General features: G+C 41.8%; 1 pseudogene; it reads right to left on the bottom strand.

Moving 5' to 3' along the window:
* LOC135093863 (alkaline phosphatase-like) overlaps window positions 1–12,166 on the bottom strand; it is a 38,304-nt pseudogene extending 26,138 nt beyond the window's left edge.
* Window positions 12,167–14,420: the final 2,254 nt, after the last annotated feature.

The following is a 14,420-nucleotide window of genomic DNA, read 5'->3' as shown; positions in this document are numbered from 1 at the left end:
AGAAACAATCCACCTCTGCCCTGAATAATGGATATTGGAAGGGAAGGGAGGGAGGAAAGAAAGAAAATAACCGTTGAGGTGATAATAAAAATGCAAACGCGTCACAGAGAGAGAGAGAGAGAGAGAGAGAGAGAGAGAGAGAGAGAGAGAGAGAGAGAGAGAGAGAGAGAGAGAGAAATTTGTGACCTCCAATGAGAGGCTTAAAGCAAAAAAAACAAGCAGAACACGAGGAGGAGGCAATGACCTGTACGTACTCAATTTTTTTCTACGTATTGCTCGAACCAGTCTTAGGCCGAGAGAGAGAGAGAGAGAGAGAGAGAGAGAGAGAGAGAGAGAGAGAGAGAGAGAGAGAGAGAGAGAGAGAGAGGGAAAGTCATGTATTAAGAAACAAAAAGGATACGTTACGGAAGAATAACAGGAATGTGAATAAAATAAAAAAAAGAGAAAGAATAAGGAATAAAACAAGAAAAAAAAGAAAAAGTGAAAAAGTAAGAGAGAGAGAGACAGACGGACAGACAATAAAACTAATTCAGTATATCATCATAGAAACAGTAAAGAAACACGAAACAAAACGTAGATAACAACCAAATTGGCTGCTAATCACACGCGGAGTAGTTAAACACATTCCAGTTGTCACACATCCTCAATAACACAAATGGAACAGTAAACAGCAGCAGCAGACGTTTTGTCCCTAACGAAACTCCCTGTGACTGAGGTTGTTAGTCACGTGAGTCATTGGATTGTTAGGTCATTATATCGAAAACACCCTTGAAAACACCAGTAACCTCCATTAGAGCATGTTAAACTCACTAGAACCACATAAACTTACTTGCAAACCCCAGTAATTTCCACTACATCCTGTCAGACTGTCATTACAGACACAAAAAAACACACTTTCAGATCCCAGTGTCTTTCACTGAAGCCTGTTAAACCATCGCTAGAACCATAGAACCATCCATGAAAACCATAATAACTTTCAATACTGCCACCTAAATTATCAGGAAACCACCTTTGAAAATCGCAATAATTTTCAATGAAGCCCATCAACGCCTTCACTCGTAACACAAAAACATCCTTGCAAATCCCAACATTTTTCAACAAATCCTGCTAGGACTATCACTCCTACCACAAAAGCACTCTTGCAAAACCCAATAACTTTCAATAAAACCTTCGCAGACTGCAGTAACACCCACGAGAACCAATGAGGCGAAAGAAAGATAGAAACACGACGAAACGAGTGAAAAAAGAAAAGAGAAAAGAGAAAAACAACACTGCATCTACCTTCCCCTCTCTCTCTCTCTCTCTCTCTCTCTCTCTCTCTCTCTCTCTCTCTCTCTCTCTCTCTCTCTCCCACCCCCTGACAGTCCTCCCATCAATGTCACTGAGCCTCTCGTCTCCGCCACCCAACAATGGAGGCTCCCGGGCGGCAGGATGTAGGACGTTACCCTCCCTGTGTCCTCCCTGCTACCTCCCTTAAGCGTTCCTCGCGGATGGTGACCGTGCCTTCCGAAAAGTGACCTGCGTAGTGTGTGTGTGTGTGTGTGTGTGTGGTGTGTGAAGTAGGTGGAAGAGGGGGATGGGGGTAGAAGGGGGTGGGGTGGGGTAGAGAGAGAGAGAGAGAGAGAGAGAGAGAGAGAGAGAGAGAGAGAGAGAGAGAGAGAGAGAGAGAGAGAGAGAGAGAGAGAGAGCGTTTCACCACCCGTATGAGCATGAATTGAGCTGTAATTCTCTCTCTCTCTCTCTCTCTCTCTCTCTCTCTCTCTCTCTCTCTCTCTCTCTCTCTCTCTCTCTCTCTCTCTCTCTCAGTCCGACAATTATCTCCCCACCCCTTTCTGTGTGTGTGTGTGTGTGTGTGTGTGTGTGTGTGTGTGTGTGTGTGTCCGCCAGTCATTACACACTTCCCATAAACATCAACACCCAATGTTTCTCCTTCCTTCCTGTTTCCTACGTCACTCTCCTTTCTTTTATCTCCTTCAGTAGACAGTCAGTCACTCAGTCAGTCAGTCACTCAGTCAATCAGACAGTCAACTTGTGTTCCCCCCTTACGTACGTGTGTGTGTGTGTGTGTGTGTGTGTGTGTGTGTGTGTATACGTGTGTGTGTGTGTGTGTGTGTGTGTGTGTGTGTGTGTGTGTGTGTGTGTGTGTGTGTGTGTGTGTATACGTGTGTGTGTGTGTGTGTGTGTGTGTGTGTGTGTGTGTGTGTGTGTATACGTGTGTGTGTGTGTGTGTGTGTGTGTGTGTGTGTGTGTGTGTATACGTGTGTGTGTGTGTGTGTATACGTGTGTGTGTGTGTGTGTGTGTGTGTGTGTGTGTGTGTGTGTATACGTGTGTGTGTGTGTGTGTGTGTTAACCCCACACTCGTTGCCATTTTCACTAGGTACCGTTAATTGCCCCAAAGTGAAAAAGAAGTTACCTAATCATCTAACCACCTTAACGACACACGATCATAGATGTCATTAATGAACAGACAGACAGACAGACAGAGAGAGAGAGAGAGAGAGAGAGAGAGAGAGAGAGAGAGAGAGAGAGAGAGAGAGAGAGAGAGAGAGAGAGAGAGAGTTATTGTGTATTTAGTAGTAGTAGTAGTAGTAGTAGTAGTAGTAGTAGTAGTAGTAGTAGTAGTAGTAGTAGTAGTAGTAGTAGTAGTAGTAATAATAGCAATCATAGTTGTTGTTATTGTAGTAGTAGTAGTAGTAGTAGTAGTAGTAGTAGCAGTAGTAAAGGTAATCTTATGGTTCACAGTTACTGATGAAGACGTCTCTCCTCTCTTAATGGATGAGATGAGATCTGATGACTAGCTGTGTGAACGCTGACTAGATGCGCTGTAGATATGGTGAAGGACGACTCGAGGTGATTTCTCTGATGGCTACGTAAAGGTAGTTGTAGTAAGAACAGTGCTACTACTACTACTACTATTACTACTACTACTACTACTGCTGCTGCTACTACTACTACTACTATTAACTGCTACCTACCGCTGTTGATACTACTACCATTACCACCAGAGACAGAGAGAGAGATAGAGAGAGAGCAGTCATCTTTCCACACGCCGAGACTCAGTTACATATATTTCCAAGTCAAAAAATAAAATAAAATAAAAAAATAAAAAATTCCGAAATATTCTCTCTCTCTTAATGAATATTTTTTTTGCCACCTTCTTTTATATGTTCGTCTGTTTGTTTATCCAATGACTGTTTGTATGGTTAACCTTTCGCCACGGAGGAAAGAGGATGAAAGGAAAATGAAGATAAACGGAGAGAAGATGAGTAGGTAATGAAAGACGAGGAGGAGAAGGAGAAGAAGGAGAAACAGAGAGAAGGGAAGATACCAGTGAATAAAGAATAAATAGAATAACGAAGGAGGGAAGAAGGAACAGATGAAATGAATAGAATGGCGAGGAAGGAATGAAAAACGAAATTAAATAATAAAGAAAGGGAAGTAACAGGGAACAGAAAGAAGAGGAGATGAAAGGAGGAAGGAAGAGATGAAAATGAAGGGAAAGAATGACAAGGAATAAAGGAGGAACGGAATGGAAGAGAGAGAGAGAAGAGAGGGAAAGAGAGGAAGGAGGGAGCTAGGATAGAGAGAAAGGAATAAAGGAGAGAAAAATACAACGAAAGAATGAATGGGAATGAACAAAGTAGAAATAACGAAAGACGCAATGAGAGGGAAGGAATAGAAGAGGAAGAAGAGGAGGCAGAAAGAGAGGAAGGAGGGAGAAAGGGAAATAAAGAAACAAAGGAGAGAAAAATACAACGAAAGAATGGAAGGGAATTGTCACAGTGGAGACTAACGAAAGGCACAATGAGAGGGAAGGAAGGGAGGGAGAAGAGGAAGGAGAGAGGAGGGAGAGAAGAAGGGAGGTAAAGGAGGGAAGAATGGAAGGAAGGATCCATATTTAACAACAATACCACACATCAAACAACCCTCACTACTTCTTCCTCCACCTCCTCTTTCAGTCTTCCCTCTCTTCCTTTGCCTCTCCTCAGTGTACGAGTATCTTGATTAGGGAAAAGAAGAGGAGGGGAAGAGGTGGAGGGGAAGAGGTACTGATTTACTCTCTATCCTCCTCCTCCTCCTCCTCCTCCTCCTCTTCCTCCTCCTCCTACAGAAGTTACAAGAACCATGTTGTTGAAAGTTCCTTGAAAATACAAAGAAATATCTGTAAACTTGATGGGAAATAGAGAAGGAAAGAAATGCATTACAGCTTTTTAGGCTTCATGTACGAGTACCTGTGACTGGCGGCTTGCCCATCTTGACCCTCTCTGGTGTGACAAATCTGCACACCTCTCTGTCTCTCTGTCTGTCCCCGTCTCCTACATGGCGTGACATACTCTTACTCTCTTCGTCCCAATATGGCTTCTACCACCTAGGGAGTTCAGTAACAGCAATATAAATCAAAATTCCAAGAAGAGAAGCACTGAAAAGACTGGTTTTTCGTCCCAACAAGGCTTCCGTCACCAAAAAGACTTCAATAACAGCAACAATAATCAAAACGCGAAAATGAGGAGCAATGAAAAGACTAACCCTGAAAAAAATAGTATCGCATTGCAGTTGGGAATTAACACTTGTACGTTACCTACAATCTGCGTGTTGGTTATCAAATCACTCCAGCGCGATTATTTACCACAAGTGTTCATAGCTTCCGCCTTGTGTCTCTATTGCCACACGTTCCTCCTAACCTTATTACCTCCAGCTTGGTACACTGTAGGTAATTAGGTCTTCAAGGGTGCTTTGATGATTCCAGTGATAGATTAAGAGACTTGAGTGAAAGTTATTAGGGTTTTCAAGTGCTTTCATGATTCCGGTGAAAGTTTAAGAAGCTCAAGTGAAAGTTATAGGGGTTTTCATGGTACTTGCATGATTCCAATGAAAGTTAGTAAGGTATTCAAGGGTGCTTTCCATGATTCTAGTTAAGATTTGAGACAGGTGAAAGTAAATAAAGTTTTCAGTGTTGCTTTCATGATTTTATTGAAGGTTAAACAAGCATTAGTGAAAGTTAAGGTTTTCAGGAGTGTCTTCATAATTCTGGCAACACCTTCAAGACAAAATTAGCATCGCTATGGAAAAACACCCTGGGAACGTAACTAATCATTTGTGGCCTTTCAAGTGAGTTCCGATCAAAGTTCAAAGTGGTCAGGAACAGAAGCTGGACCGCGGGGCAAGACCAGGCGCCTGACGTAACGGCCACGGAGTAAACATTGTGAAAGCAGGTAATGTGAGGCAAGGTCAGGCGGTGGAAGGAGGACACGAGGCCACCACCAGGCTCTCCACTTTCCTCGGGATATAAACACACCACACGCCGCCCGTCACCACATGTAGCCACCTATAAACACCTGTCTCCTGTACACGTCACCACCTGTCACCTGTCACCTCCTGTCATCACGTCATCTGTCACCACCTGTCATTTGTCATAGCCTGTACACCTGTCACCACCTGTCACCTGTGTTCCTCTCACCTACCACCACTAAACAAAGCTATCTTCCTTCATTAAGTCAACACGCACCTAATACACGCACACCTTTTATTCAACATTCAAAATTTATCAATAGTTTTCGTCAATCCATTTTTATATATAGATTTTGTTTCCCTTGGCCAGTGCCGCTCTTACAGGGAAAAAAAAAATGTCAACATCGCGCCTCGCTGCATCTCACTTTCTTAACTAACCTAATCCTGCCTTAACTAACCTAACGTAACTTCCTCACACTGGCCTTACATTACCTAACCCTGCCTTACCTAAGTAATCTAACCTTACCTATTCACACTGGCCCTAATCCTGCCTCACCTGACAAACTAAACCTAACCTAACTTACTCACCTACCTTACTTAATCTTGCCTCATCTAACCTAACCTAATCTAACCTAACCTACTCACACTGACCCTACCTTACCTAATCTTGCCTCACCTAGCTAACTTAACCTGACCTAACCTATTTACACTGGCCTTACCTTACTTAATCTTGTCTCACCTAATTAGCCTACCCTAACCTGACCTAACCTAACCTAACCTAACCTAACCTTAATCACGCCTGACTTCATCCAACATAACTTATTTAACTTAAATTTATCTAATAAAATCTGAACTTTGATAAACGTGCTTGCCCTGACCTTAACTGACATAATCTTACGCAGGTCAATATTACCTTACCTAACTAAAGCTAATTAAATTTCATCTAACCTAAATGTCACTTACCAAATTCCCAACTTAACCAACCGTACCTAAACTTTTCTTTAGCTTAATTAAAATAACCTATTTTAACCTAACCTTATCTAATCAAATGTGAACTTGTCTTATCTAACCTATCCTAACCTAACATTACCGAACTAAATTAACCTAACCTAATCTTATCTGACCTAACCTAACTGCATCTAACCTAACCTAACTTAATCTTATCTGACCTAACATAACTTCACCTAATGTAACCTAACCTAACCTAACCTAACCTAATCTAACCTAATTAAACGTGAACTTGCCTTAGCTAATCTAACCTTACCTTCCCAAACCTGTCAGGCTACACACCCACTCTAAACACAAACACACCCGTGGCCTAATCTTATCTACCTTTAACTAACCTAACCTAACTGTATTTAATTAAACCTAATCTGAAGTAACCTAACCTAACATTGCTGTATTTAATCAAACCTTATTTAATCTAACTTAACTGTATTTTTATCAAACCTAATCCTAACTGTATTTAATCAAACCTTACCTAGAATAACGCAACTTAATATAACTTACCCTAACATAACTTAGCCTAACTTAATCTAACCTAACATAACCTAACCTAACTTAACCTAACCTAACCTAACGTAACTTAATATAACTTACCCTAACATAACTTAGCCTAACTTAACCTAACATACCTAACCTAACATAACTTAACCTAACCTAACCTAACATAACATAACTTAACCTAACCTAACCTAACCTAACCTAACCTAACATAACCTAACCTAACTTAACCTAACCTAACCTAACGTAACTTAATATAACTTACCCTAACATAACTTAGCCTAACTTAACCTAACATACCTAACCTAACATAACTTAACCTAACCTAACCTAACATAACATAACTTAACCTAACCTCACCTCACTTCACTTGACTTGCCTTGCCTTCATCTGCCTGGCTACACACCAACACTCCAGCACGCGCAGACACACCAGTGGGGCCGCTGGTGTGGACTCGCCGGTGGCCTGAGGGAAGCCATCACCTTGAGTTTCTTCACCACTCACTTTTGACTACAATGAAAACCTTAACCTTGCTCCCCGAACGACCTAATGTTTCTCGCTTCTCATGTCTCCCTTCCCCCCACGTGCTTCCCAGACCACGCCCCTTGTACCACACCTGCCACTCCCTCCCCGCCCTCCCCGCCCCGCCAGGTGAGTTCAAGCATTCCTAACCGGTCACAATATTAACCGCTTGTGTAGGTATTGCTAGGTACTGCGGAGGGAACCAGTTTGTTGAGTGTCAGGATAAACACGTGATTTGAATTTGGTTTCTCCTGTGTGGTCAATAAACTCTGCAGTACTACTACTACTACTACTACTACTACTACTACTACTACTACTACTACTACTGCTATTACTACTACTATTACTTCTATTTTTACTACTACTACTACTACCACTTCTACTATTTTTACTACTAATGATAATACTTCTACTATTACTACTATTACTACTACTACTACTACTACTACTACTACTACTACCCCTTCTACTATCACTACTTCTACAATTACTACTTCTACAATTACTACTACTACTACTACTACTACTACTACTACTACTACTACTACTTCTACTATTACTACTACTACTGTTGTTACTACTACTACTGTTGTTACTACTACTACTACTACTACTACTACTACTACTACCAATACTACTACTACCAATACTACTACTACTACTACTACTACTACCAATACTACTACTACTACTACTACTACTACTACTACTACTACTACCACCACTGCTGCGTGTGTGTGTGTGCGTGTGTGTGTCTTTCTGGTAATGCCAAAGCCCTGTCACCGCCACTAGTCCCCTCGTTTCGGCCTCGCTTCTCTCTCTCTCTCTCTCTCTCTCTCTCTCTCTCTCTCTCTCTCTCTCTCTCTCTCTCTCTCTCGGCGTGGGAAAGCACCATTTATTGAATTTAAGTACATTGCGCTGTGTTGCCTTGAGTCTTGCCCTCCTCGTCTCACACTGCCCCAGCATCTCAGTGACTTGGGTATAACTAGTATTCTCTCTCTCTCTCTCTCTCTCTCTCTCTCTCTCTCTCTCTCTCTCTCTCTCTCTCTCTCTCTCTCTCTCTGACGACACTCTCCTTTATGAATCCAGTCTGACGTGTTGACAGATTCGGGTCTATACACTTTCAGTCAAGGTGGGCAGTGGACAGTACACACACACACACACACACACACACACACACACACACACACACACACACACACACACACACACACACACACACACACACACACAGTTGTCCCCGCCACTATCGCCACCACCGCCTTTCCCCACCCAGGGTTGTTTTTCCTCCCCTTTACCACTCCCCACCTTCGTCAGGAGTTTTCAGGTGTTCTCTCGTTATCTCCCTCCCTCCCTTATATCCATAGTAACTCCTTCCCCTTACTCGTCTTTCCCCTCCCTCTTCCCCTCCGCCATGATCACCCCCTCCCTTATTCCTCGTAACTACTTCCCTCTCCCCCTCTTTCCTCTCTCCCATTTCCCCTTCGCCATGGTTCTTCCGCCCCTTTTATTCCTCGTAACTCCTTTCCTTTCCCCCCACCTCCCCTCCGCCAACATCCTTCCCTCTTCCCCTTTTCCCCCTCCATCTTTCCTCTACCGTAATTCCTTCGTCTCCCCCTCCCTTCCCTCCCTCACCTGGTAATAATAATAATAATAAATAACAGTTTCATTCCCCCGTCAGACATACAGAAATAAAAATTAACTTAAGGACAATATACCTAAGCACTGCACTATATATTACAGTACTTCGGGTTTAAATACAGGTTACGGAGCAATCTTCCCCGCTCTTATACTGACGCAGATGTTCTCGCCATCAGTCCCTCACGGCCAGAATGAGCGGCCACAGGTGTGCTCTAATGGCAGGTAGGCACAGGTACTGATTCACTTATCACTGACATTTCCTCCCTCACCCTCGTTAAGAAACATTGCCGGTATCCCACTGTTAGATATTCGAGGTAAGTCTCCTGTTTCGTTTCTTTATTTTGATTTATAAATAGACTTGTAATTCTTGCTGTTCATTATTTTTTTTACTCTTTTTTTTTTTATTCCTTGTTCTATCATTACAACTCTTTTTTTTTTTCATTCTATTTTCAGCTTTATCTATCCTTTCATCTGCCTTTATCATTACAATTCTTTCCTTACCTTATCTCTCATTCTCTTGCCGTCTTTATCTACCTTTCAATCTATCCCCGCCTCTCTCATCATAATTCTCCCCTTCACCACAGTTTGTCAGTCTATTCCCGCCTCTGTCTATCCTTCAGTCTGTTCCTACCTCTGTTAATCAAAGCATCGCAACTCTTTCCCGCTCCTTCAGTCTATCCTTTAATTTCTTCCATGATGCCTTTATTATCTATCTATCTATCTATCTATCTATCTATCTCTCACTTCCCTCATCTCTCATTCCCTCTTCCCCTAGTCTATCATTTAATTTATTTCATCATGTGTCTGTCTGTCTTTTCCATTTTCAGTTTCACCCCTCTCCCAAACACCCATCTCCTCTCCTCCCCCTTCTTTCCCCTTCCCATCACCATTTCATCATATCTACACCTTCCCTCCAACACATAAGAACCGATCACTCCATCAAGACTGAGCCCATTATTTTAGTCTTATCTTAATTAATAGAGAGGATGATAAAAAAAAAAGGATAAGACGATAGGTGGGTATTGATATAAAATTGCTACTACCTGTCTGTCCAGTTCACCTGCTCCCCCCACTCGCCCTCCCCTCCAACCGCACCTGACCTCATCCAGGTAGGACTAAAAATAACTTGAGGATCACTAAGATTATATATAAATTCACAAAACTAGATATAAAAAACATGCTGGCTAATCACACACACACACACACACACACACACACACACACACACACACACACACACACACACACACAGTGATTTCCTTTTGCTATTTTATTGTTTATTTATTTATCAATTTTCATTTTATCTGTTAATGTATATATGTTATTTAATTTTCGCTCGTTCCTCTTTTAACTCCCATTTATTCATTTATTTTCATTTTATTAATCTATTTTTTTTTTCAATTTACCATTTTCGTTTCATTCCATTTTATTTATTTCTTTTTCACCTTCCTTTTCACGAACAATTTAATTCACACCTGTATGTAATCACGTCAGTCTCACCAGCAGCCAAAATGCACACCTATCGGCACAGCTACTTCCTCATAAAACTGTTCACTGTCCTAACCACAAACTCTTATATCATACACAATCCCATCTCACTTGTTCCCGTCTACGGACGTGGCAGCGAACACTTAGAATTTTCGCATGTCGTGTTAGCAGAGTTAGGTCTAAGCTATTGGGGTTTTCAAGGGAGTTTTCAAAGGAATTTTCGAGATTTCATGACTGGTAGTTTAAAAGGCTCTAAGGATTTTCAAGGGTGGTTTTTATGGTTTTAGTAATTGTCTAATGGATCTAATGGAAGGTACTGGACTTTTCGAGTGTTTTTTTGATGATTCCAATGGTAAGATAGGCTGCTTTAATAGATGTTAACTGGGGTTTTCAAGGTTGCTTTCATGATTCCTGTGATAGTCTATCAAGCTGTAAAGGAAGTTATTTAGGTGTCCAAGGGTGGGTGTTTCCAGTGATAATTCGACAAGGACATTGCATCAGTTATGGAAAAAAACACCACATGACAACACTGACTAATCATCTCAGTGGCCTTTGAAAAAAGTCCTGGTGAAAAAATAGAGAGTTTAACACACACACACACACACACACACACACACACACACACACACACACACACACACACACACACACACACAGTTTAGTCACGGTTCACATCAACAAAACACGAGTGAAGTCTGAATTTTTCACTGGCAACTCAGAAATGCTGAAACTAAAGTCGCACTATCAGTCTAGGAGAGAGAGAGAGAGAGAGAGAGAGAGAGAGAGAGAGAGAGAGAGAGAGAGAGAGAGAGAGAGAGAGAGAGAGAGAGAGAGAGAGACGTAACATTTACCTAACCTTATCTATTCTGATCTGACCTGACCTCACTTAACCTAACCTTACTTTACCTAACCCAAACCTTACCTAACCTAACCTAACCTAACATAACCTTACCTAACCAAACTTTACCTAACCTAACCTAACCTAACCTAATTTTACCTAACCCAAACCTTACCTAACATAACCTTACCTAACCAAACTTTACCTAACCTTACCTAACCTAACATAATCTAACCTAACCTAACCTAACCTGACCCAACCTTACCTAATCCAACCTTACCTAACCCAACCTAATCAAACTTAACTCCCTCGATGCACTGCCACTGAGTCAGGTGGAGGGATACATGTCAGTTATAGAAAATGAAAGTAAACACTATCATGTGGGACTTGAATAGAGAGAGAGAGAGAAAAAAAAAACGTAATACTGGTGAGAGAAGGATGATGATAATAATAGTAATGATAAAAATGATGATAAAATTAACACTTTTGACACATGATAATAATAATGACAAGACAAGAATTACTTATACGAGATTTTTACACATCTTATTCATTGACGGAAAATGGACACACACACACACACACACACACACACACACACACAAAAAAAAAAAAAAAAAAAAAAGCCAATTAAACACCCACAAACACACTAATCAAATAAAAATAGATAAAAAAGTAAAACACACACACACACACACACACACACATACACACGAACTTAAGAACTAGAGACTAACGTTTCAGAAGGATCGTCGAGAGTGAATGGGATGAGTGACTGGCAGCGATGGTGGTGGTGGTGGTGGTGGTGGTGAGCGAGAGAGCTATACGTCCAGCCTCCCTCGTGACTGGCGGTGGACTGAACGAAGAAAACGATGCCGCTGCCTCTTAGCAAGCTGTGTCTGTGTGCCTGGCCCTCCTTCAGCTGACTGCCCCGCTGATTGCACCTAACCGCTTCATCCGTTTCTTAGACTCTGCGCTGCCTGACCACCCCTCCCTCCCACCCTCCCTCCCTCCTGTCCTGTCCTGTTCCTCTCTCTCTCTCTCTCTCTCTCTCTCTCTCTCTCTCTCTCTCTCTCTCTCTCTCTCTCTCTTATCTCTCTCGCTTATCACCGAAATCTTTAGCCTCATCGAACTTGACCTAAATTAGACAAACGTAACTTAACCTAACCTAACTTACATAGCCTAACTTAACCTAACCTAGTAAGATACCCAAACCTAACCTGAAGAACCCAACCTAACTTAACCTAAACTAACTTGACCTAACTTAACTACCTAACGTAAAATAACCTAACCAGACCTAATCTACCTAACCTAACCTAACCTAACCTAACCTAACCTAACCTAACCTAATCTACCTAACCTAACCTAACCTAACCTAACCTAACCTAACTTAACCTAAACTAACGACCTAACTTAACTACCTAACGTAAAATAACCTAACCAGACCTAATCTACCTAACCTAACCTAATCTACCTAACCTAACCTAACCTAACCTAACTTAACCTAATTTAACTCAACACAAACACACCACGCAACATACTTCAGATTAGATGGATCAGCTTAACATGAACAGCCTCGTAACGACCAAAGGATCTGCTGCTGTTTGTTCTTCGTTTGTGTTCCCCTATGTTACTCCTCCGCTGATCAATATACTACAAAATTGCAAACCACTTGTAAACAGAGGAGCGATGGAGAGGAGAGTGAGAAACAAGAGTAGAAAAAGAAAAAAATAAAAAAATAAAAGGTAAAAAAAATAATAATGATAATAAATAGTAGTAGTAGTAGTAGTAGTAGTAGTAGTAGTAGTAGTAGTAGTAGTAGTAGTAGTAGTAGTAGTAGAAGGCTGTGAAGTTCATTGTGATTCATTATGTAACTTCATTATCATCTTTTATAACTTTAACTAAGAAACTTAAAATGAGATTATGGAAGAGAGAGAGAGAGAGAGAGAGAGAGAGAGAGAGAGAGAGAGAGAGAGAGAGAGAGAGAGAGAGAGAGAGAGAAATTATACTGTTCTTTCCACCCCTCTCTCTCTCTCTCTCTCTCTCTCTCTCTCTCTCTCTCTCTCTCTCTCTCTCACCTGCGTTCAAATGTCAACACGTGCCCTTAACAACGTTCAACACCGTCATGCACAAAAACGTTCGCGCAGAAAAACGTTCCCTTACCAAGAAACGTTTTTAGGCGCGTGGTTCTTCTGTCGAGCCCAATTTACGGAAGAAAACGAAGAATAGGGAAAGAATGAATAGAAGTGGGAGGAAATTAAGTTGGTGATGAAACTGACTAAAGAAAGGGTAAAGAGAATGCTGCAAATGTGTAGATAAGAAGAAAGGGTACTACCACTACTACTACTACTGCTGCTACTGCTACTACTACTACTACTACTGCTATTACTACTGTTACGTGGAAGAAAATGTAAAAATAAAAAAGATAAATTACAGAACATGATGGTAACAATGAAGAGGAAGGAGGAGGAGGAGGAGGAGGAGGAGGAGGAGGAGGAGGAGGAGGAGGAGGAGGAGGAGGAGGAGGAGGAGGAGGAGGAGGAGGAGGAAAAATACAAATGACATCCAAACTGCAACGCAACAGACACTGAGGTTCTTACAAGGTTATTTAGGAGACTATTCTACGTTAATTATTTGTGAGAGAGACAGGATAGTACAGGAGGAGGAGGAGGAGGAGGAGGAGGAAGAGGCCGGAATGTTGTTTCTAGGTTGAAAGTAGTACAAATATTTAGTGGGTCATAGGTCTCTCTCTCTCTCTCTCTCTCTCTCTCTCTCTCTCTCTCTCTCTCTCTCTCTCTCTCTCTCTCTCTCTCTCTCTCTCTCTCTCTCTCTCTCTCTCTCCGTGTTTGTTTGGCGAGTTACATTCATTCACTAATTGCCTGGTTTGTTGGCCTCGTTAGCGGCAATTAGGACCGTGGTAGTGGTGGTAGTAGTAGTAGTAGTAGTAGTGGTAGTGGTGGTGGTGGTGGTGGTGATGGTGGTGACGACGGTGGTATGGTGATGGTGGTGGTGTTAGTGGTCTCTTGCCGAGAATACAAATGAAGTGAAAAATAGAGAGAGAGAGAGAGAGAGAGAGAGAGAGAGAGAGAGAGAGAGAGAGAGAGAGAGAGAGAGAGAGAGAGAGAGAGGGGGAGGGTAAGGAGAAGGGTAGTTAAGTAAGCTTTTCCCACGACAAGAACGGTAATAGAAGCAGTAACA

The sequence above is a fragment of the Scylla paramamosain genome, chromosome 44, assembly GCF_035594125.1.
Source record: "Scylla paramamosain isolate STU-SP2022 chromosome 44, ASM3559412v1, whole genome shotgun sequence".
Taxonomy (NCBI): domain Eukaryota; kingdom Metazoa; phylum Arthropoda; class Malacostraca; order Decapoda; family Portunidae; genus Scylla; species Scylla paramamosain.
The sequence above is the reverse complement of the archived record's forward strand: the minus strand, read 5'-3'. Positions and strand labels throughout refer to the sequence as shown.